General features: G+C 43.3%; 1 protein-coding gene across 2 annotated transcripts in view; it reads left to right on the forward strand.

The window, feature by feature from the left end:
• C2_1H4orf54 (chromosome 2_1 C4orf54 homolog) overlaps positions 1 to 24,920 on the forward strand; it is an 81,868-nt gene that overhangs the window by 13,005 nt on the left and 43,943 nt on the right. The window contains exon 2 of one of the 2 annotated variants that reach the window (XR_013607134.1): positions 18,565 to 18,669. The exons of the other annotated variant lie outside the window; for it this stretch is intronic. The gene's annotated coding sequence lies outside the window, so the exon portion shown is untranslated. The remainder of the gene's footprint in view (positions 1 to 18,564; positions 18,670 to 24,920) is intronic. 2 annotated transcript variants of the gene reach the window in all.

Here is a 24,920-nt window from a genome sequence, read left to right on the forward strand (position 1 = left end):
CTTACTAAGGATTTGTAGGTAAATTAAATATGCCTATTGGGTATAAGCTAATGTTGAGAAGAGCACAAGCACTTTAGCACTGGTTAGGAGTAGTAAAGTGTGCAGCGTCCTAAGGCCCGCAAAAACAAAGTCAGCAAAAACAAGAGTTATGAAGGCAAAATGTTAGGGGGAAACCAAACCAAGAATGCCAGGGCTAACAGTGGGACACAGATGTCGATCAATCAATCAGGGAATTTTAAGTGTGCTACTCACCCATGATAGGCTCAAGGCGCTGGGGGGTGGGGGGGCGGGGTGGGGGGGGGCAGCAGTGCTGTTCAGCTGAAGAGCCAGGTCTTGAGGGTCTTCCAGAGGGTGTTCAGGGAGGGGGCGTGTCTGATGTCTGTCGGGAGCAGATGTAAGCAGATGGTAGGAGAGTAGAGGTGTGCAAGTGTTAGGCATGCAAAACATGATGGCAGGAAGGGTTCAGTAGTGAGCATGTGTAGGGTGTAGGGTGTAGCAGTGGTGACTTGGAGATAAGCAAGTCCTAGGAGAGGAGTGTAGCAGTAGTGAGCAGGTAGAAGGAGGGCAGTAGTGGGGTTTAGTTTATTTGAGGGTAGTTGTGGTGGGAGGATGAGGTGGTGAAAAGGCCGTTGGAGGATGGTGTGGAGTGGTTATAGAAAGGTATGTATTCAAGGGGGGAGCAGGTAGTGGGAAGGAAGCACAGCGGAAAGCAGATGGTATGATATTAGAAGTGAATAGTTTATGGGAGGACACTTGTGAACAGGTTTTAGGAGGCCAGTGATAAGCAGGTGATATGGGGTACTAGTGGCTGAAGGTGAGAGTAGCAGTGGTTATTGGGCGTCAGGTGGGTAGTGGTGAGCGGGGGATAGGTGGTAGTAGAAATATATGTGTGACAGGGAATGAGGCAGTACATAGTGATGAGCGAGTGATAATATGGTTTTATTGGTGGACAATTTGTAGGAGGTAGTGTTGGTGAGGCCAGAGGACAGGATTAGGCATTTGGTGGTTTATGCATGTTGAATGAAGGCATTAGTGGAGAGCGAGCCCAATAACTAGTGACAGTGTGCAGGTACTTACGTACACAGGGAAAGCTGCTGTCGAAGATGTACCTACCACACGCCCCAGACTCACCAGGTCTTGACCATTGCTGATCCTGCATTGATAATGGTCCAGACTTTTTAGAAGGTTTTTTGTGCCCTTACCCTGAGTTAGTGTCCAAGAGTCCTGTCTGGTGGGAGTGCATGCTTGACACTCCCAATTGGTGATGGGCAAGGCTTGGCTAATTGGACACCTCCTGGTGGTCATGGTGCAAACCCTGGGAGTTTACTCCAATGACTGGGTACTAGGGAGGCTGCCATGTCATGTGTAGATGTGATCCAGGCTGTTCAGGGAGATGCAGGAGAAGGTTATGGCAACAAAGCCACACCTCCTGGGGTTCCTCCAGTGCAAAGCAGTAGATGGGAGGGAGTGTGCATGCATAGAAAGAGAGATGTATAGCTTATCTTACTCTGAGTGATTCCATCATGTAAATGTACTCCATACCCCACCACTCAGTGTACACAGCATGAAGCATTTGTTCCTGTGAGGCTCAAACTGAATCTTTTACAGAAGTAGCTTTTTTAGGGGCGCATGGGCATAGATGGGCATGCACTGCAAGGTAAGCATTGCTGTATTTGCCCTGTGCCCTTTCATCAGAAAATACACACTGCATAAAGCAGTACTCAGCACACACAACATGGTGCGCCATCAGCTTGACTGGCATTTTCTGGTTCAGCTGGGTGATTGCGTCTGGTGCAGGAGCATAGATAGGCATGCACACCCGGAGATGCTGAGACCACCCTGAGCCCTTGCATTGGTAAACACATGCAAAAAGAACAACTGACGGACAGAATACAGAACAAGGTCATACATTCATCACAGTACAGAGATCTGGGCCTAAATCCATCTATTTTTTTACTCCCCATGCCATTCAAGTTTTAACCCAGCCATATGCAAATCAGTCTTGGCCCTGCACCCAATGGGAACATCCCAACCCGAACTGCCAGGCTAGGTCCTTCCTGGACTGGAAACAAGCATTGTAGTACCAGTTTCGCGGGTTCACGCTTTATCAGCCAGGATAGCTTGACTCCAGTGGCATGGAGAGCACAGGACCCATGTCTGGGCATACCCGTCCAAGTCGGGGTGACAAATGCAAAAAAAAAATTGATGGACAGAATGCAAAACAATGTCATACATTCACCCCAGTACAGAGATCGGGGCCTAAATCCATTGTTTTTTTACTCCCCATGCCATTCCAGTTTGAACCCAGCCATATGCAAATCAGTCTTGACCCTGCGCCCTAAGGGAACAGTCCATCCTGACCTGCCAGGCCAAGTCCTCCCTGGACTGGAAACAAGCATCCTAGGTCCGGTTTTGGGGTTTCACCCCTCTTCAGCCAGGATACCTTGACTCCAGTGGCATGGAGAGCACGTGACCCACGTCTGGGCACACCCGTCCCACACGGGGTGACAAATGCAAAAAGAACAATTGATGGACAGAATGCAGAACAATGTCATTCACCCCAGTACAGAGATAGGGGCCTAAATCCATTGTTTTATTGCACCCCATTGCCATTCCAGGTTGAACCAAGCCATATGCAAATCAGTCTTGACCCTGCGCCCAATGGACGATGAGGGGTGAAACCCAAAACCGGTGCTAGGCTGATTGTTTCTGGTCCAGGGGGACCTGGTTTGGCAGTTCGGGGTGGACTGTTCCCATGAGGCACTGGGTCAAGACTGATTTGCATATGGCCAGGTCTAAACTGGGGTGGCATGGTGAGCAAATGAATGATGGATTTAACCCAGATCTCTTGACTAGGGGTGAATGTTTTGATTTATTGTACATTCCGTCCATCAATTCTGTGTCTTTTGCTTCCACGCCCTAAGTGTGCCGGGTATGCCCAGACGTGAGTTCCAGACTCACTGTGCCACTGGATTCAATCTATCCTGGCTGATGAGGGGTAAAATCCCGAAACCGGTCTTAGGATGCTTGTTTCCGGTCCAGGGAGAACCCGACTTGGCAGTTCGGGCTGGACTGTTCCCAAGAGGCACACGGTCAAGACTGATTTGCATATGGGGAGGTCTAAACTGGGGTGGCATGGTGAGCAAAAGAATGATGGATTTAACCCAGATCTCTTGAGTGGGGGTGCATGTTTTGATTTGTTCTGCATTATGTCTGTCAATTGTGTGTCTTTTGCTTCCTCGCTCTAAGTCCACTGGGTATTCCCAGATGTGAGTCCCGAGCTCATGTGCCACTGGTGTCAAGCTCTCCTGCCTGATGAGGGGTGAAACCCTAAAACCAGTCCTAGGATGCTTGTTTCCAGTCCACGAAGGACCTGGCTTGGCAGTTCTGGCTGGGCTGTTCCCATGAGGCACAGGGTCAAGACTGATTTGCATATGGGCAGGTCTAAACTGGGGTGGCATGGTGAGCAAAAGAATGATGGATTTAACCCAGATCTCTTGACTGCGGGTGAATGTTTTGATTTGTTCTGCATTCTGTCTATCAATTGTGTGTCTTTTGCTTCCTCACCCTAAGTGCACTGGGTATTCCCAGATGTGGGTCCCAGGCTCACTGTGCCACTGTTTTCAAGCTATCCTGGCTGATGAGGGCTGAAACCCCGAAACCGGTCCTAGGATGCTTGTTACCGATACAGGGAGGACCTGGCTTGGCAGTTCAGGCTGGACTGTTCCCATGATGCACATGGTCAAGACTGATTTGCATATGGCCGGGTCTGAACTGGAGTGGCATGGTGTTCAAAAGAATGATGGATTTAACCCAGATCTCTTGACTGGGGGTGAATGATTATATTTGTTCTGCATTCCGTCCATCAATTGTGTGTCTTTTGGTAATCACATGGCAGACAGCAGCACTCACCACACACAGTGAGCCTGGTCCCACTCCACAGTGGTCAACTGCACACCACCTGGAAGAAGAAAGAAAGAGGATGACCCAAAGCACCTTTCTGTGTGTGTTTTGTTGTATGTGTACGTTTGTGTGTCGAGTGGTTATGTGTGGTCATGTCGATTAGATAAGTCTTCCAGTATTCAGATCCAAAACGTAAAAAGACACCTCATCCGATTCTCTGTTGAGTTCTAGGGGAAAAATAGTCTGAGTCACGTCAAGTCAATTCATTCTTTATTCAATCATTCAATGATCATAAAAGATGCGATACAGTACAGTTTTACGTGAAAGAACAAAACAAGCAGCATATACAGACATATGAAATATTAAAAGAGAAATAGAAAAAATAGCAAGACTAAAAGTAAATTCAGGTGACATGCTGTGCCCTCAGATGTATGGCACATTACATGAAGGTATGATGAGTCAAGAAAAAGTGCAAAAGTACAAGATGACTCAGCTGTCCCACTGTGACATGATAAAACATCGTCAACCGAAATTTCCAACAATGTTTGTCTTTAAGGGGAAAGTTATTTGTAATTAACAGGACATGGATCTGAGCAGTGGCGTTCCACAAAAGCAGCCCTGCCAAGTATCACGCATTAGGCGTGACACTAACGCATTCCAGTGCAGGTGTCCGCATCACCGCACTAAATGCATTAGTCACGCATAATTAGGGACCTCCGACCACCCCAGGCGTGCTATAACAAGGAGCTGCAGCAACGAGGTAATTGCGCTATGGAAAGCCTCCTTGTGACTGTGCCTGAAAATTAAATAGAATAGATTGATGAATGGTGCACTCGAGAGCTGGCAGGACAGCCTGGTGAATCACTAATAAACACACCAAGATGTCTTTCGCGGCTCATCGTCGTCGTTTTCTATTAAGGCGCGCTTCCCTGTGATCACGTGCAGGGTGATTAGCACCCCAGGCTGCAAGGCAGCCAGTCAGGAGCCTGGCGGCAGCTTTGTTTTTCAGAGCGCGCCCGTCTCTGGCAGAGCAGTACTTTTTCTTCACTTGCGAGCTGGAGTCGCACTCAGACTTTGCTGGACAAGACACTGAGGTAGGAGGCAGCCGTGGGTTTTAGTTTTAATTTGAAGTCGTGTATGGCCCAGGGCCACCCACACTCGCAGCATTCACCTGCCAAGACGTTCGCACGTTGGTTAAAAGAGGTACACATTATCCAGTCACGCTGGGGTCCCGCTTCTGAAATTCATGCACTCGATCATCTAAAGAAAAGTTTTTGAAAATAATGGAGTGCAACCATCATGCATTCATTTAGATATTATTTTGTCCGGCCTGGTTATGTTGCACCCTGAGACTTTGAAATAGCAGTTACATATTACATCACATCGGAGGCCTCCTGGAAATATCGAGTTCTAACTGTGCACGCAGGAGTCTCCTTTAAACAGCAAATGGCGAATCATGGAGCTTTGGATAATTTTTCTTTTTCATTTTGTTTTCAATGACCGGATGCATGGAAACTTTTGTCTGGACTGCATCATCGGGTTTAAGGTCATAGTTTATTGTTAATTTAGGCAGCATTCACAGCATTATGTGCTTTTTACAATTGTGATTATCACTATTCATTTGCATAATTGACTGAGAAGTGCTTGGTATCATTTTCACGTAGTAGGCATGGGGAGTGAGCACAATATGATTCACTGCAGAGGGTCACGTATTTCTTGGCACAATTTGTGGTCACGTGTTTGTAGATGAACTGCGCCACATGTTTAAAAGGATTATTTCCACCTGTGTTACCACGAATTTGCTATCAGTTTGCTTGGTGGGTAACTTTGTTTGTTTTAGGGATAGTGTAGTGGGGGGCTAAGCTGCCAACATTAGCACATGTTGCTAATCTGCTGGTTTCCACATTGGAGCTTATCTCTACACACATTGTAAGTCGACTGTTTGCCTATGTTTGGTTTACTTTTAAGTTTCATGGTTGCTTTTACTCAGGCCACCACTCAGCACGGCGCACTGATTGGCCGAGCAGCTCACCGGCGCTGTTCACAGGCCCCTGTTAGTGCACTTTAGTTCAATTACTTCTTATAGTTTCTTGTTGCTCAAATGGGTGTAATTTCTGATATTTATATATTTCTCTATATGTTTCGTTGCTTGATTTTTGCTCGTGAGAAATTGTCACTCATAGTCGTTGAAATGTCACTCATAATTACACTGAAATTATAAAAATGTCACACATAGCAATCTGAAACCTTGGCAGCTATGCAAAAGTAATGATACAATACAGTGAATACATGAAGTTGGAATATATAGGAGCACACATTTAAATTGCTTGCTGAGTTATGCGTAAAATACTTACGCCTTGAGCATTATCCAGTATTTGCTTTGCTATGTTTTGAATATCGCGTTGATCTTTCTCAATCAATTAAAAATTTAATATATGTTGTCAGAGGCCATTAAGCAAATACAGTGGCAGGTTGGTTTCTCTAATTTTTGAATTCAGCGGTTAAAGTTAACGGTTGGTGTTGCCGATGCTAAGTTTTTGTAAAATGCTGACCTTTGGTTTTTCTCAGACGACCCAGTATTTTCAAAGCATGGACATCCGAGCCCTGCTAAACCTAGCAGCTTTCTTTAGAGCACTATTTATAACATTTTCCACTACACAAACAACGTTGAAGTCAACATACACACGTGTAACCTGAAACAGAAGTCACAAAACGTCCTAAATGCAGTTTTCTAACATGGTTATTCGGTAGTTTTGGAGACTTCAAGTCAACGGATGTTATATTTATGTTTTTTGCGACTTTTTGTAAGTCTTTTGGAATATTTCTTGTTATTAAAACGCCTATGATCAGTAGAATGTGGTATTTAGTTTTGCTACAGGAACCATAAATATTGTCTTTTGTTTATATTGTAGCGACACAGGAACCCACATTAAGAAAAGGAGGGGCTAGTGAAATTAATCTGAGCATAAAGCAACTCTTCACTAGGCACTTGTGAAAAGAGTGGTGAGAGGGGGTTTTGCATGCATTTCACCTGGACATTAAATATAGTTTGACTACTCAAAACTAAACTTCTGTATTCTGTTTTTTGCAATAGTAACCTGTTTTTATACGGCGTTTCATAGAGGACTTCTGTCGCATTTAAGCGCTATAAATAACAGTTACTCCTGTTACACATATTGTTGTACTCAATTCGATATGTGAACTGGGCACTATGGTAATAAGAGTCCCAATTCATTAATTGTCCCAAAGTTCTCTTCTCTGTATATCTCAATGTAGAAGATTTGCAATTCCACATGTGCGGTCGTATTACGCCAAAGGCCCAGGGGTCCGAGGGATGTGTGTGCTTGCTTTTTGAAGCCTAGGGCCACTTTCTTATTACAGAAGTGGGTGCCTATGCTTCCTCAGTCCTTTCAGTAATATTGATCGCGCCAGTGTTAGAAGTGCGCCATCAGGACCCGGGGCATTCCATTATTTGCATGGGAGGGTGGCTCCGTACAAGTGAGGGAATTGTTTGCTTTTGCACATGGGGCAAATTGCACACATAGAGGTGGCCCGCAGTCAGTGCAACCCAGCCATGGCCCATGCAGGTAAGAGCAGTGGGGCCTGGTTGGAAGGGGGGGGATTTGACAGACGACCATGAGGGAAAATTAAATAAATTAATAATTTTCTCTCATCGACTGCTGAAATCCCCCCCCCACCCGTCCCCACCGCTCCACCGCTCTTACCTGCACGGACTGCGCCTGGTGTAACCCCAAGGCATCCCAGGGACCCCAGTTGTATCCCCTTGCAGGCAAGTCCAGTTCTCTCAAGCCGGCCCTGCAGGGCTTGGTGACCCTTCATCCTATAGGAGGACCTTACAACAATCAGGGGCACCCATATAAGCTCAAGGCCAATTAATAATTGTGAGGTATGGGAGAATCAGGGGCCCATTCTCGCATTCTACAGCCCCCCACCTTATTTTGCATTAGGCCACTGTCTGCACTATTAACAGATCCTCTGCTGCACTGTCCCAATCTGCACCCACTTCACACACTTAAGAGTGTATCGCAGCTCAGAGGGATAAAGTGAACCTTATCTGAAAGCGGCACCTTATCTAAGACAGATATATTTTTAAAACTCATTGCAGCTATTTAGCCTTGAGGGCAGAGGAGCACTTTGCTTAGGTTAAGGGACTTGTGTCAAGACCTGTGCTTTGCAGGAGCAAAAACAGATGTTGACATAGGCACGAGATAATACATTAACGCAAACAGAAATGTGCACAAATAGAAATAAACAGATTATTGTATACAGATTAGGGCTCCAAAGCTTTGGGGAGCAGGCACTAGGAGCAGGGAAGGTTGATGAAGAAGAGGAGAGTCATCATTTGTTTTCTGAAGATTAACAGCTTGGGAACCAGTTCACCATAGAGTAGATACTGCGATATTCCCTTCAGGACGCGTTAATTTGCACCGAGAAACTGTATAACATCATTACATGTATTCCTCAATCAGACCACATGACCCAGTGTTCTAATTGTATAGCTCTTCAATTCCTGGCCTACACAGAACCCAGGATAATTTACTTTACGGATCGTTCTCAAACAATCGATCCGCTCCTCTATCTCCAGTTCATTCACCACTTCCTGCACAAACTACCTATCCTTCTCTATCTATTATGTGCATCTCTCACCCTTATCTGTTCACCATGCCATATTATTTCACAACACAAATAAACTCCACACCACACAATTCCAACCCACACAATTCCACAACAAACAATTCCAATACAACCCATATAATTCCACTCCACTGCCCATACATCCACTACACTGCAAACCAAAAACACATAGATAAAATACATTGTAATGTACAACGCTAATAGCTTTAACTCTCGGAAATGCGAGACCTATTGCATTGCAAATGCTTGTTCTTTTCTACTGTTGGAGGTCAACTGTTTCGACATGTTTGCGCTGTGGGAGATGCATTTGCAGCCGGAGTGATTTTTTTAGCAAAGTGATCTGCTTTCTTGGAATGGGTGGTGTGATAGCTGATACAGACGTATTTTAACTTAATACTCTCTAATGATCTTTGAGAGTGTAGGTGATGTGGTGTTGCTGGTGATCTTTGAGAGTGTGGGTGATGTGGTACACGAGATGCTTGCATTACATCGAATATCACCTTTAGAAGTATGAGGGAGAATTCAGGTGGGGTGGTTAGTGGGTGCTGCCCCATCAATGTGTGAATGGTTGGACGGAGGAGCCATGTAGGTGGGTTGGTGGTGGGAGTTTCATTCTGTGATGGAGGTTTAGTTGCTTACATATTCTATTCTGTTGTTCAGCACTTCTGTCTGCCACTTTTCATGCAAAAGCTGCACTGCATGAAAAACCCCACAGAGCTGATGTCAACATCACAGTATAGTATATTCTGTCACAGAAAGTAAAAACTGTATATAATGGGATATGGATTGAATTACTTTGTCTTCCCCATTATTATGTGAACTATCTGTACAAGAAGTCAGATATGACATTCGTGCACATTGAAATGCTTCTAAATGGTCTTTAAAATATTTATTTGTATTTTCAGTAATGAAATTCAGATTTTTACATTTGTAGGTATACATGATAATGTATCATCAGATACAGTGAAACTGCAAATCTTCAGAAAAATCCAATTACTTTAACAGAATTGATATGTTACCACATTCATCTTGAATATGGTGTATAACATAAAATTCATGTAAAATGGATTTTATGTGTTAGGTGCATCAAAAGTGTCATGAAAACATATGAAAACAAGATATCTTTTGAATGAAAAAAAAATAGTACCTTTATGACTGCTAGGAGCAGCAAGAAAGAGAAAGGACTATTGTGATGCCTTAATACAAATAAACAATGGTTCGATTATATAGAAGTCACTATTAGTCCCAGTGTTTTATGGGATTTAATAGTTCGTGTAATTGTTTTCTGTTATTTCAGTTAATACAGCTATTTGTTACTGGCCGCTATGAGCATTAAAGTAAGAAAGTAACGCATAATATGAAGCCCACAGCCTTGACATAAAATGAAGTAAAAAAAATAATCTTAAAACATATTCATTTTTTAAAAAGTGAAACGGGAAAAATACAATCCAATAAAATATTGAAAGCATTGCTGCCGAATCTCAGAGGAAGGGATTTTAGATAATTACTTTCACATGAACCTGTAAGCATTGTAGTCCTCTAGTAGCTAATAACTACCACTTTTAACCATCTTTATAAGTAGCTTCATAAAACAAACAGTACTCATACCCAATCTTCCATTCCCCCTCCTTTATTGCAGTTCAATGCTGGCTAAATCACTTCTAATCTCTATTCCAGAAGGCAACATGCAAATATTGTGGGAGGGAAATTTGCAGTACCTTTGTGGCACAATCAGCTCCTCTTTTCTGGCAATGAGATTTCAGACTAGACATGTCTAAGCTACCGAATGTCCTATCCTTATGAACATGAATGTATTTTTATTTATGCAACTTATAAAGCGCGCAAATACCCTTGGGTGTCTCAGCGCTGCGGACAGGTCAGAGGAAGGCTGACACGGATGGTTATTGATTAAAGAGCCAGGTCTTTAGTTGTTTTCAAAAAGTGATCAGCGTGGGACTGGTCTTGATGTGAAGAGGGTGCTTGTTCCATAGTTTGGTGGTGGCGACCGTAAATGTTCTGTCACCCCAGGAAGCTTTTTTGGTTCGCGGGACAATTAGTAGGTTTGCTGCTAATGAGTGTAGAGGTCTGGCAGGGTTGTAGGGGCAGAGAGGTTTCCTTAGAAACTCTGGTCCGATGTCGTGGACCGCCTTGTAGGCAATACATAGCGCCTTGAACTTGGATCTTCTTCTGACAGGCAGCCAGTGGAGCTGTCGTACCACATTGGATATAGGTTTGAATTTGGGGGGAGGCTGTCAGAAGTCTGGTGGTAGCATTCTGCACTAGTTGCAGCTTGTTTAGGACTCTTTCTTGGGCATTGATGAATAGGCCGTTACATTAGTCGACCTTGGACATGACTAGTGTGCTAATGAGAGTCCTACCAGCGCTTGTAGGCAGGGCCAGACTGGCCATAGCGGGCACCGGGCAATCCCCGGTGGGCCACACATGTGGGGGCCGGTTTTGGGCCCCTGAGGGCCGTTTTTGTTACAGGGCTGTTTTTGCAAAATCGGCCCGGTGCCAAAATCGTCCGAAAAGAGCTCGGCGGCACCTCCAACCCCCCGACCCCCGGAGCCCCACCCCCCCCTCTCCTCCCCCCGAAGGGGGAGGGTAGGCCGGCGGAGCACTTTGCTGGGGCTGAGGCCGGTTGTGGTTCCCAGTCCGGCCTTGCTTGTAGGGAGGAAAGGTAGAAGTTTTTTTATCATCTTGATAACATAGAAGGATGCTGAGACGACTGCATTGGTGTGGTGTATGAATGATAGCTTTTCGTCGAAGATAACACCTAGATTTCTTACCTTTGTGGCGGGGGACCGAGGTGATCCCAACTTGGCTTGCCACCAAGAGGGGGACCAGGTGGGGGAGTGGTTACCAAAGATCATCACCTCCGTCTTATCTGAATTTAATTTGAGGCAATTTTTTGCCATCCAGGCACTGATGGAACGCATTCCCTCTTGGAAATTTGCAGCCACCGCCCCTCTATTTTTGTGGATCACTAGCACCAGTTGTGTGTCGCCGGCGTACGACGTTAGGTCCATGTTGTAAGATTTGATGACCCTCGCCAGATCCGACACATAGATGTTAAACAAGGTTGGACTTAGCGAGGATCCTTGAGGCACACCACATGAGAGGGCAAATGGTGGGGAATCAAAGTCACGGAGCATCAGTGATTGGGTGCGATTGGAGAGGAAGGAGGCTAGGAGGTCCCTGGCTTTGTGTGTGATGTCGATGGCTTCGACATGGTCGATCAGAGTTACGTGGTCGGCCGTGTCGAATGCAGCTGAGAGGTCCAGTAGCACAAGGACTGCGGCACCTTCCCCATCAAGTATCTTCCTGATTTCATCAGATGCTTTGATGAGAGCTGGTTCAGTGCCATGGCCCTTTCTGAAACCGAATAGGGTGTCGTCAAGTAGGTTGTTTGCATCGATGAATTGTGTTAACTATATGTTCATGATTTTTTCGGCTGTTTTTGCTGGGAATGGAAGACAGGCAATAGGTCTGTAGCTATTAGTATCTGTGGGATCGAGGTTGTTCTTTTTTAATAGGGGCTTGATGATAGCTTTTTTGCAGATGGAAGGGTACAAACCTGGCCTAAACATCAAGTTGCAAATGTTTGCTAGGCTAGGACATATGATGTCGGGGTCAGTTTGAGGGTTGAAGGGGGGCAAGGGTCATTGGGGATCCCGATTTAACTGTAGTAATTAGGTGAGAGGTCTGTTGAAGGGAGACCTGACTAAATTGCTCTAGTGTAGGAGAGGTTTGTTCGTCGATTGGGGTGATTTTGCGGGGGTGGGGAGGGTTTAATGCCTTTGCTGGGAGATCCTGTGGGTTGTCAATTGAAATGTGGGCTGCGAAGTTGGCGTAGATGTTACTGACTTTTTCTTGGAAGTAGCTGGCCAGCGAATTACAGAGTGTTTGGGAGGAGGTTATGGGGGTGTTGGTTGCTTGTCATGATAGCTTGGTAACTAACTGGAACTTCTGTTTGGTGGAATCTTGTGCTGATTCAACTTGTTTGAAGTAATACTTGCTTTTCTCTGTGAATAGGAGGCATTTGTATTTGGATAGTGCCTCTCTAGAGGGGATTTTATGGGCTGGATCATAGTTTCGGCGCCAATGCCATTCTTGATAGCTGCATTTTTGTTTCTCAAGTCTTAGTGTCTCTGAGAACCAGGGGGTGAATGGGGCCTTTCTATTGTTGGAAACATTTTTGAGGGGAACCACCATGGTAACTGCGTTCTGGAGCCATTGTGTGTAGGTGATGGCTGCGAGTTCGGGGTCGTGTGGCAGGTCTTGCTGGGTGAAAAGCAGGTGGGATTTGAAGTCTAGTGGTGCAATGTTACCCCATTCTTTGAACTGCCTGGGGGGAAAGATTTTGGTATAGGAAGGGGTGTTCGTTTTAGTTTGGATGTTGAAAAAGACTGCGCAGTAGTCTATCCATGGCAACGGGAGGACATTTTCTAAGGAGATTTGTTGATTGTTGGAGAACAGTCCGTCCAGTGTGTGGCCAGCGGAGTGTGTGGGGGAGGTCACTAGTTGCGATAGGCCTACAGCCTCTAATTGGGCTAAAAGGGCTGACGTGTCTGGGTCATCAAGGGCTTCTAGATGGAAATTGAAGTCTCAGAGGATGGAGAAATCACATTCTCCTGCTACTAACTCTAGTAGGCAGCCCATGGCTGCGAGGAATTCCATTCAAGAGCCTGGTGGGCGGTAAAGGAGAATACCTTTAAACAGGAGGGAGTGGGTGACCATGATAGTGAAGGTAAAGGCTTCACAGATCCTGGAGGGGATTGATGGGGTCCTAACTGAGTATTTTTCTCGGTAGATAGTGCAAGGCCTCCTCCTTTTGTGAGAGTTCTATCGAATCTGCAGGAGGAGTAGCCTTCAGGCGTTGCTGTGGAGAAGTCTGGACCACAGGAGGGGTCACCCCAGGTTTCTGTTATCAAAAGACGGTTGAGCTTGTAGTCTTCTAAGAGGTTCAGTATTTCGTATTTGTGTTCGGGGAGGGAGCGAGCGTTTATGAGAGTGGAGCACATTTTTCCTTGGTGTATGGACTGTAATTTGGAGCGTGTGGGTGGCGGTGTGTGTAGGTTATCTAATGAGAATGGGCAATTCGGGCAATGAGTGGTGAGCTGAGTGGCTGTGGCCTCAAGGTTGAAACGGGGGCAGCCCTGTATGTGTTTGCTGGTGCTGAGTATACCTTTGAGCTGTCTACTGGTGTAAGTTATTGTCTTACTATGAGACTCTCTATCAAAACAGCCAGGGGACATGGCCCTGCCCCGGTCCAGGCGCGGATGGGCGCAGATGGGCTTGCCTTTGGTGCGCCCGCTCCGCGCGTCCGCTGCGTGTAGTGACAGGCATGTGACTTTTATGGTAGGGGAGAGAACAGCTAGACTGCTCACCTGCGTGCAATTTCAAAGCGGAAGTAGTATTCACTTCCGGTGGGTACGTCAGCTTCCCTCCACTCAATCTGACCCAAATCAGCGGTGGACCGGGGAAGTGCGCGAACAAAGTGCAGGTAATAACAATTATTAAAACAGCCTTAAAAACAGTAATGGGCAATTTTTAAAGCAACTATCTTGTGGCAGTGGCAATTACTTGGTAGCGTGAGAGAGCAAGAAAGAGGTCACAGGAGCCCTTTGCCAGGCGCTCCGATTTAGGTTTCAGTGGGCGTATTTCACCAGTCCTCAGCGTGTCCTCTGCACGTAGCGACCGGCATGGGGCTTTTATGGTGGGGGAGAGGAGAACAGCTAGACTGCTCACCTGTGTGCAGTTTCAAAGCAGAAGTAGTATTCACTTCTGGTGGGTGCGTCAGCTTCCCTCCACTCAATCTGACCCAAATCAGCGGTGGACCGGGGATGTACGCGATCAAAGTACAGGTAAAAACAATTATTAAAACAGGCTTAAAAACAGTAATGTGCAATTTTTAAAGCAACTATCTTGTGGCAATGGCGATTACTTGGTAGCGTGAGAGCGCATGAAAGAGGTCGCAGGAGCCCTTTGCCAGGCGCTCCGATTTAGGTTTCATTGGGCGTGTTCACAGTCCTCAGCGTATATCTAATACCAGAAAGTGCAAAGAATTTATTATCTTCAATTTATTTCTTCCAATTCATCTCTTCAGTGGACAACATTACAAAATAAACCCTTTACTTCTCTCAGCTATGGCTAAGGTAGTGCATTTCCAGCCTCGATACATAGGTCTATAGTGTAGAAGAGCTCATTGTGTCTTGCATGGCTTCACAGGTCCCACTTCAACAATTGCCGGAAGATCGATTCCACCATCTCAGGAATCCATTTCCCTATCTACTGTTAAGTAACTGAATGAAGAATGTTGAATGTTGATGGGTAAGTTTGTTTCACTTACTCTGTAAAACACCCAGAGGAAATGCAATAATCCAATAAAATGTATAAAGTGCATGGCTGTCTCCGAGGAGGCGTCTCAGCACTAGCGGTTCTGAGGGTTACTGCTGATTAGTCCGAACCATAGCATTGGGCTTACTTATCAAATAGGTATGTTTTCAGCAATTTACAGACGGTTGGCGGTAAGGAGTTTTAGAGTTTGGCGGTCAGGTAAGAAAGGGACCGTCCACCTCTTCTTGTCTTGTTAATCATCAGGACAAATGAAAGTTTTTGTTCTTTGGACTGGAGTGCTCTCGTCTAATGATAGGGAATTAATCTCTTCCTCAGACAGCGGGGGCCTTTATGCTCACATGCTCTATAGGCGAGTGTTAGGGCTTTGTATGTAATGCGGCTAGCAATGGGCAGCCAATGAAAGTTGCACAGGGAGGCCGTGACAGAGGAACGGGCAGGTAACTTCAGGATCAACCTTGCTGCCGCATTCTGAATGATCTGTAAGAAGTGGGGCAGATAAGCTGGAAAAGCCAAATACAGGAAAGACCAGTATAAGGAGGTGTGTGGCCCAAAGAGTACTACATACTCAACGTACACTTCCTTCTGAATTGACATCTTAGTGAACTTTCGAACCACTAATATCTCATTCTTTCTGGAGGCCTTACAAGACTTTGTAGAAATGTAACATAGACTGTCACTACTAACATTAAGCAATAACAGAGAGGTAGAACAAAGATTGAATAATATCCCCACAACTTATGATATATTAATGAATCGATTCAATAACTTGAGGACACCCTGATCTTTGCAGATCACCTAGTAAGAGGTCCTGGATTGACTAGTGATGTACATTGTGACAATTTCCTCCTTCTTAATTGCTCCCACTGAATTCAAGACCTCAGAATATCAATCAAAGAAATACATTGTCAAGCCTGAAAACCTGCTGTGTTACTGGCGAAATTTGTTTTTCATACCTTGAATTATTTGTAGCCTGTTTTACATAGGAGAAACTTAAATGTGAGATTTTTAAATCGCTTTTTATAGACCACATCAAATGTTTGCTAGTGATTCAGGTTCATTCCACATGATTTTGCTTGCATCATTATGTTATATCACGTTATGTGCATTTGTAAAGAACACTATCACCCTCAAGGGTATCCTGACACTGAGCAGGTACCTTTGATTAGCCGTGCCTATAGTAGTCTGGTTAATTGAAAAGTCAGGTCTTTAGCTTATTGTGGAATTAAAGAAGAGAGGATGAGGTTCTGATGTGGAGTGGGATGCCGTTCCACATTTTAGGGGCGATGTAAGAGAACTCCTGTACTCCTGATCTGGTTCTGTTTACGCGTGGGATGTGTGTGAGTAGGAGTCCTATAGAGCAGACGTGTTGATGAAAGGTGAAGTTACTGTTCAGGTACAAGGGGACTAAGTTGTACTCCACAACTTAGTCCCCTTGTACCTGAACAGTAACTTCACCTTTCATCAACACGTCTGCTCTATAGGACTCCTATTCACACACATCCCACGCGTAAACAGACTTGAATGTGTGAGTAAGGAGAATGTAATGAGCTCGTTTGTATATTGGGAGCCAGTGGTACTCCCTGAGGTGTGGTGTGATGTGAATTCTGTGTGGGAGGTTGAGTATAAGTCTGACTGCGGAGTTCTGGATTGTTTGTGGTTTTCTAGTGAGTTGATTTGTGATCCCGGCATAAAGAGTGTTCCCGTAGTCAAAGTTGCTGCCGACTAGGTCATTAGTGACAGTTTTCTAGTGTTTCTTGGGAGCCATTTGAAGATCTACCTCATCATCTTCATGGTGTGGAAGCTAGTGATGGTGTTGACTTGTGTGATCATGTCCAGTTTGCTATTGATAATTATTCTGAGGTTCCTGGTGTGGGTGCGGGGTGGGGCATAAATATTCTGAGTTCATCTGGCCACGGTGAGGTGCCGCATATCACCACTTCTGTCCTGAATGTGTTGAGCTTGAGAGAGTTTGCTACTTCGGTCCTGCAATCGATGAACTAGTTTCTTGTGTTGGTGGGCTTACCGGAGAGACAGAGTATGAGTTGCATGTCATTGGTGTAGGTGATGTCATGTGCATAGATGACATTGGCTAGAGGGATCATGGATGCATTAAAGAGGGTGGGGCTGAGCAATGATCCTTGAGGCACTGCACAGATGGGTTTCTAGGCTTCCGCAGAGTAAGATACCAGGCTGCTGCCAGCATATTCTATATCTGTTAAGAAGGAGTAACCCAGCATAGTGTGGGTTCATATCATGTAAATCTCATGCAGGCGCCTGATGAGGATGGGGTGTGAGACATTGTCAAATGATGCAGAGAGATCCAGGAGAACGATGGCTGTGGTGGTGATGATAGGGAATTAATCTCTTCCTCAGACAACTGGGGCCTTTATGCTCATTTGCTCTATAGGCGAGTGTTAAGGCTTTAAAAGTAATGGGGCTAGCAATGGGCAGCCAATGACAGTTGCGCAGGGAGGCCGTGACAGAGGCACGTTTATGTGCTGCGTTGAGGCCTAAATCTGGACTGCATGGCATAGCGAAGGTGGTAGTTGCCGAGATGTTTGGTGAAGCGTTGGCTGATTAGTTTCTCTAAGTCCTTTTCCAGTTATTTTAAGAGGGGGATGTAGTTGGAAAGCGTGGCTTGTCAGGGGATGGTTCCTTGAACAGGGGTGTGATGGTGGCATGTTTCGAGGTGTCCAGGAATGTGGCTGAGTTGATGGAGGCATTGAGGATGGGTGTTTGTTCTTATCTGATCAGTAGGAGCTCTTTGGTGAAGGAGTGGTGGGGGCAAGGGTCCCATGGGGCCCCTGTGTGGATGATCTTCATGGTAGGAGCAATTTCAACAATGGTGACGGCAGGCAAGGAGGTTCTTCGGTTGTGATATGAAGTTGAGCTGCGACGGTGACGGGGTCCAGTTGAGGGCCAAACTTACTGTGTATGGAGGTGATTTTGTTACAGAAGAATTCTGAGAGTTTGTTAGAAAGGTCTTGTAAGGGGAGACCTTGCTCGAGGCGGCAGGAGGTGTGATGAAATCTTTATAGATTCCTAAGATTTTCTTGCTGCTGTTAGTGCTGGCCTCAATACGAATTGCAAGAGCTGTGTGCTTAGTGCTCCATATCTTTTGATGACGAGGGGTGCAACAAAGTCAGTGATGTCACTGGCAAAACTAGTGAGTGGTCCTGGTGGTCTCTATACAAGGGTTCTGCTCAGGGGAATATTGGCTCTGATACGCCCTGGGACAAATTGTCTGTGATGTGTATCTTGAATGTGAGATGTTCCATGTAGCTGGTGAGTGTATGAGGGCTGACATCTAACTTACACTTTTTGGCAGCAAAATAGAAATGTAGGATTATTACTATGCAAGCCTATATGGTTACAAAAAGTATTATTGATTGTTTTGGTTTCACGTGCCCATCACACATGACCACTGACGTCCAAAAAATTGAACATACCATTAATGGTAGTACTGCACCATTAACCTTTTATGATTGTAGCATTAGACTCTTTCTTTCTGTGTGTATTATGATTTAAATGGTTGCTATTTTACTATTATAATTGCTCAATCAAGATGCAGTATTCACTGTCAGCACAATTTTACATGTGCGGGAAACATGAAGATTCAATGTGTGTCCTTAATTTATTTTACAGATGCAAGTAAAACGAATCAGCAAACAATTATGCAATTCTCTATCGTCAATCTTCAAACTTCAACATTTTCTACTTTTTTGGGCTCGTGTTCTGCATACATAATGCGTAAGTTTGTGTTTTTCTACAAACATTGTCCACCTATAAAACAACTAACATGTGGTATAATGCGACCAAGCATATCTCACCAGTTTTTTGTAATGCTGAACGAGCTAACTTCAAGGTTCAGTAAAAGGCACACGTGAAACTTTTATGAAAAATAATGTTTGTAAAATGTACAGACGAAACACCTCATCTTTATTAATATGTACGTTCAAGGGAACATATTGTTGTGTATCCTACTCAGTGGCGGCCGGCACAGGTAAGAAGGATGGGTGGGGCAGGGTGAGGGGGAAGTCGACAGACGACAGGATAGGTAAAATTAAATTAAAAAATAAATAAAACCACTTACCTTGTGCTCGGCTATGCAGCGAGCGCAAGGTCAATGCTTTTATTTAACTTTACCTATCCCTTTGTCTGTCGACTCCCCCCAGGACCCTTCCCCTACCTCGCCCTACCGCTCTTACCTGTGACACCAGCCACCAATCCTCCTTTGTAAAGGTCCATGCAGTTTGCTCAGTGGTAGCCTGGAGGGTCATGGGCCCTTTTGCTAGCAATGAAACTTATATCCCCCCTCAGCTGATATTGAAATTCTGCTATACTGTGCTCATTATACCCCGCACCCTGGTGTCCCTGCACTTGCTACACTAACGTAATTTATAGGGTTCCCTCTACTTGTCTTTCCTTCTCGCCTCCGTAACTCCACCCCGACGCTTCTCTGACCAACTTCTTTCATGTAATGCTCTCTTCTCTCCTGTCTCCGACTCATCCTCATTTCCTTCCTCCCTTCTCTCATTATTTCTGGTTCCTTCCTTTTCTTTTTCCCTTGCCTACTTTGCTAATTCTTATCTCCTTTCTCTTTCTCGCTCAACCTTATGGCTTTCTCCCTTTCTATCACTGTTTTTCTCCCCATTCTTCCAGCCTCTCCTTTTCTTTCACCCCGTTCTCTCCCTTCTTTATTTTTCCTTTATCCTCAACTCCCTCTGCATCATTCCCCACAAAAAGTGAACACAGCCAAGCCGTACCTAAATTGTAAAAAGGGAAGTGCCCTCGTTAGGACATTTTGCACTTCCCATTGCTCCTGCCAGCACTGCAGGTGAAAACCACTAACCAACACGCTGTTACAGGTGTGACATTTCAGACTATTCTAGGCCCCCTAAGCTATAAGGATGACTTTGGTGGCACATATGTCATTTTAATGTATATAGAATTAATAAACAATTACTGTTGTTCTCATCTCTAAATTAGATAGATAGGCAGTGCCACCATGTGGCAAACTGTCATAAGTGCCGGTGTAAACAATTAAGTGCCGGTGCCGAGAACTGAAAACCACCAGCTCAGATTAAGCACTGCAGCCAAGCTCCTGGCATGAACTGTGTCTAAAAAAAAAAGTCATATCAGGGAGCCTTTGAAATAACTTCAGTTCGTGCAGGGCAGACTCGCCCCCTCCCGCCCCTGAACCCAGGTGCATTGCACCGTCTGCACCAGTGGTAGGTACACCCCTCTGTTGTGGCAGTTCTTACAGTTTTTTAACGTCAGTGGTGCACTTCACATCTTTTCTTGGAGTTATTGTGTGTTTTCTAAGTAAAAAAAATGTTTATTGAGAAAACAAAAATTGAAAATATACAATAATGCAATAGTCAGCATATAATCATATGAGTGAATAATTAAACACTAGATAAAACCTTATTTAAATGAAAATATGAAGTATACATGGCTGGAATGAAATGCCTGAACAAAGAAAGAAAGATAAAAATATCATTAATAAATTACTGTAATCTTGTCTGAAAATATACAGAAATTACGTAAATAGGTTTAAAATAGTATAATGTCACGGAGGTTGTGCAACTTCTTGCTGCATGGGAGTTTCAGAGAAAGATTGTCAAGCACTAGCCTCAACATGTCTTGTAACAGGTGACCATACATTTAAGAGTTTTGTAGCTAAATGAATAGGATGAACAAGAGCCCTATTCAGTCTATGGTTATAACATACAGCATGCCACCAGGCCTGAAAGGATAACTTGGTAAAATCATTCCAGTGTTTGGTAATCTGTTGAAAGGCAACTGCTATCACCAAATCTACAATCTTGATATTAAAAATATAATTGTCCCAAACAGGTGATAGACCTCCTAAAAATAGGTGAACAACAGAAAAAGGGATTTTAGAACCAAAAATGAAGTTAATTTGAGACCAGACGTTTTCCCAGAAAGTATGCACATGTGGGCATGGGAAGAGCAAATGTTTCAAATCAGCAGAAGAGGATGAACATGTCCAACAGTTATCGGGGACATTAGGATGCCTCTTATGCAAAGTGACTGGATGTAGTAAAAGTCTATTGTAAATAAAAAATAGTATTTGTGTGGTATTTGCTGCCCTGGATGATTTCCTAATTTTAGGCTATATTTTGTTCCAAAAAGAAATTGGTCAAACCACCTCTAAATCCCCCTCCCAAGATAATTCTACTTTGGTTTTCTCTCTATGGATATATAGATTACGAAGGTAAGTATAAATAGTGGACGCTCTAGGACATGAGTATAAAAAGTATGTAACCTAGTGACTGTATGAGTGGTGGGATGGCTGAAAGATAAAACTTGAGTATAAGCAGCAGAGTGGGCTTGTTTTAGGAGCGTGTATTTAGGTTGATAAGAGGGTGGAAAATCAAAAAGTTGGCTAGCCTGTGAAAAATACATAATTTTATTCTGAAGAAAAAGTTGGTGTGTCCAAATTAAACCTTTGTGTCTCTATGACTTCCAATAAAAAGTTTTGCAATGGAGCAGTATAAAATTATTATGCCATAATGTGGAGTTAAGTAAAGAAGTTGAATCTTCCAGACACTTACAGGTATGTTTTTGAATAGAAGTGGAAACAGATTGTGGTTTGCGGGTGAATGAAAGATATTCTTTAAAAGAGAAAGGAGAGAGAGATGAACTTTCAAGTTCCACCCACAAAGGACAATCCAATTGAGGTTCAGAAAGCCATCTTGAGGCTTGGCGAAGTAGGAAAGATTTATGATAATTGAGGAAATCAGGAAAAGTAACCCACCTTCTAACTTTGGTTTTGTGTGTCTTAATAATGACATAGGAGGTTTTCTAGTGTTCCATCAAAAGGATGTCAATATGGAATACATTTTCGTGAAATTTTTTGAGGGGATAGGACCTGGAATATTAAAAATTGTGTACAATACTATAGGAGAGAGCTTCATTTTAATGGTAACAAGACACCCCCACCATGACAAATATAAGGGGTGCCATTTGGAAATTAATGTGGAGATTCTCTGTATACCCTTTTCCATGAATAAAGACAGTGTTGAAGGAGCAAAAAGCAATCCCAGATATTTTATATGTTTAGAGTTCCAAGTATAATTTGAATGTATATTTAGTCAAAGGTAATATTTACACTTATCTTTATTTAGTTTATAGCCAGAGACGGAAGCAAATAACTCCACCTCATTTAAGAAGACAGGAATAGAGGATTGTGGATTAGATATAAATAGTAATATATCATCAGCGTAAGCTGGCAATGTAATTTGTTTATTTAACTTTAAACCCCTGGATATCTTTGTTTTGATAGATTCTGGACACAGGAAGGGTTCTAAAGCTAAATTAAAAAGAGATGAAGACAGTGGGCCGCCTTGACGCACACCTCTTCACAAGTCAAAATAAGAAGACGTGTTACCGTTCACAAAGACCGCAGCTCAAGGATTAGAGTATAAGAGCGAAATCTGAGATATAATCTTTGGACCAAAACCGAACCATTTAAGCACTTGAAAGAGATATGACCAATTGACACAGTCGAATGCCTTCTCTGCGTCTAGGGCCACAGCTGCTAATGAATGAGGTACATGAGAAGACTTAGATATAATGTCAAAGAATAGGCGAGTATTGTCTAAAATGAGGCGTCCCTTTATAAAACCAGATTGCTCTACACCTAATAATTGAGGGAGATTGGGTTCTAGACGTATTGCTAAGGTTTTAGAAAAAAGTTTGTAGTCAATATTGACCAAAGAAATAGGTCTATAGTTTTTGCAATGTTTTGGATCCTTTCTGTCTTTTGGAATGAAACATATTAGTACTTCTAAAAGAGAGACAGAGGATTTGCCAGACTGCAGCAAATAATTAAAAAGGGAGTGTATTTGGGGGGGAAGCAGTAGTGCGAAATGTGTGGCAAATTCCACTGTAAACCCGCCTGGACCTGGAGGCTTGTCCTTCTTCAGTGTTTGTTATGCACTGAGGAGTTCTTGTTGTGAGATGTCACATTCTAAAAGAGTGTAATCTATCTGGGAATCATAGGAGCGTTGAATGCCTGAAAGGAACATAGAAATATCAAATTCTAAGGGTGTGGATTCTGGCGTGTATAACTCTTTGTAAAAATAGGAGAAATGAATCTAATATTTTTGAATCTTTAAACCTTAGTGTGTCCGGTTTATCCAGAATTGATTTGATGTCAAGCTTGTTATTTTTAACCTTTAAATATTTTGCCAAAAGCTTACCAGCCCTGTTTTGGCCACCATCAAATTTTGCACTCGACTTTAACAAATAGAGTGACGCGTTATCAGTTGAGTCCTTATTGAATTGGAGCTTAGCCTCAATGTTTTGAGATAAACAATCCTTGGATTTCGAGGAATAATATGAGTGCTCCAGTTTCTTTACTTTTGCCAAGAGATCTTTAGTGGTTTCCCTTGGAATTCTATGCTTTTTAGATACAAAACCAATAATAAAACCTCTCGCTGATGCTTTAAATGCCTCCCAAATAACAGAAAATGGCACAGATCATTCTGATTTAAAAATAAATATTCATTAAAAAGCAGGTAATAGAGGAATTAATGGAAGAATCCAGAAGGAGAGAGTTATTAAAACACCATCTCCTGGGTATATTATATTTTGACAGTATATCCAATTTGATAGAGATGGGGTCATGATCAGATATTTAAATTGTCCCGATATCCGGGTCTCTCAAAGATTGAGCTACATTATGTGATATGAGAAAGTGGTCTATTCGAGATTGTGATTGGTGCGTCGGAGAATAAAAAGTATATTCCAGGATTACAGATTCTCCAAGCATCTATAAGCTTATATTGTTGTATGACATCAAGAAATATTTTATGAGATTTATGTGATTTGAAGGAGACAAATAAATTACAATCTATGAAAGGGTCAACAATTTGATTGCAATCTCCAGGGAGTATGAAATTGTCGTAAATGCGAGACGCAAATTGTTGGGATAGAGAGGACCTAAAAGAAGGGTCACCGTTAGTGGGAGCATATACAATGAGCAAAGAAACCGGAGCACTTCCAATTTGCAATGTAGTATATAACCATCTTCCATCGCCATCAGATAATTGAGAAAGTAATTTAACAGAAATCAATTTGTGACAAAGTGTCACTACACCATTTTGTTTACCATCCCCTGGTAAAAAGAAAACCTCTCCTACCCAATTTCTTTTTCATTTTAAAGACTCAGCTGTCGTTAACTGAGACTCCTGTATAAGAGCTATATCAGCCTCTAATTTAGATAAATGTGTTAAAACACATTGTCGTTTAATGAGAGAATTAAAACCACTGACATTCCATGAGACAATTTTCAGAGCCATGGAAATAGCGACATGAATGCAAAGGAAGGGTAATGAATTAGGCAAGCCAACCAAAAACATAAACCAATCGTAACATTAACCAAGTCATGTTTAATTGTGATAGGTTTATATGCAAATCTTAGGAGGAAATAATTCAAGCACAAACGTGAGACAAAAAAACAAAAAGAGCAAGAAAGGGGAAGGGACAGAAAACAGAAAAAGAGAAAGAACAAAGGAGAGATGACGAAAAGAAAGAAGGCACAATACTAGGGAAAGGGAAAAAAGCTTAAGAATATCATAAGAGGAAACACACATGAAAAAGTAAACCTTGCGATAAGTACGAAAGTGATATCAATGTAAACCAATAGATACAAAGAGGAAGAGAAAAAAAGGCAAGAAGAGGAACATTGATAAAAAGAACAATTATAAGTAATTAGTTTAAGGACAATAAAAACAGATAGGCACAGAAAAAAGAAAACTTGCTATTAGAAATACTAGAAGAAAAAAGACTGTACCTACATAACGTCCAAAACATATAAGGGGGGAAGGGGGTGAGGCCACATGGAACGATGGCCCGCCCATACTCCATGAGGTGAGGCAGGGAAGACTTCTGGACAAACGACATGCAAGACGAAAATATCGGACAATACGGAGATGGAACCTGCAAAGAGAAAAATTGGTTAGAGCTAT

The sequence above is a fragment of the Lissotriton helveticus genome, chromosome 2_1 (assembly GCF_964261635.1).
Source record: "Lissotriton helveticus chromosome 2_1, aLisHel1.1, whole genome shotgun sequence".
NCBI lineage: Eukaryota > Metazoa > Chordata > Amphibia > Caudata > Salamandridae > Lissotriton > Lissotriton helveticus.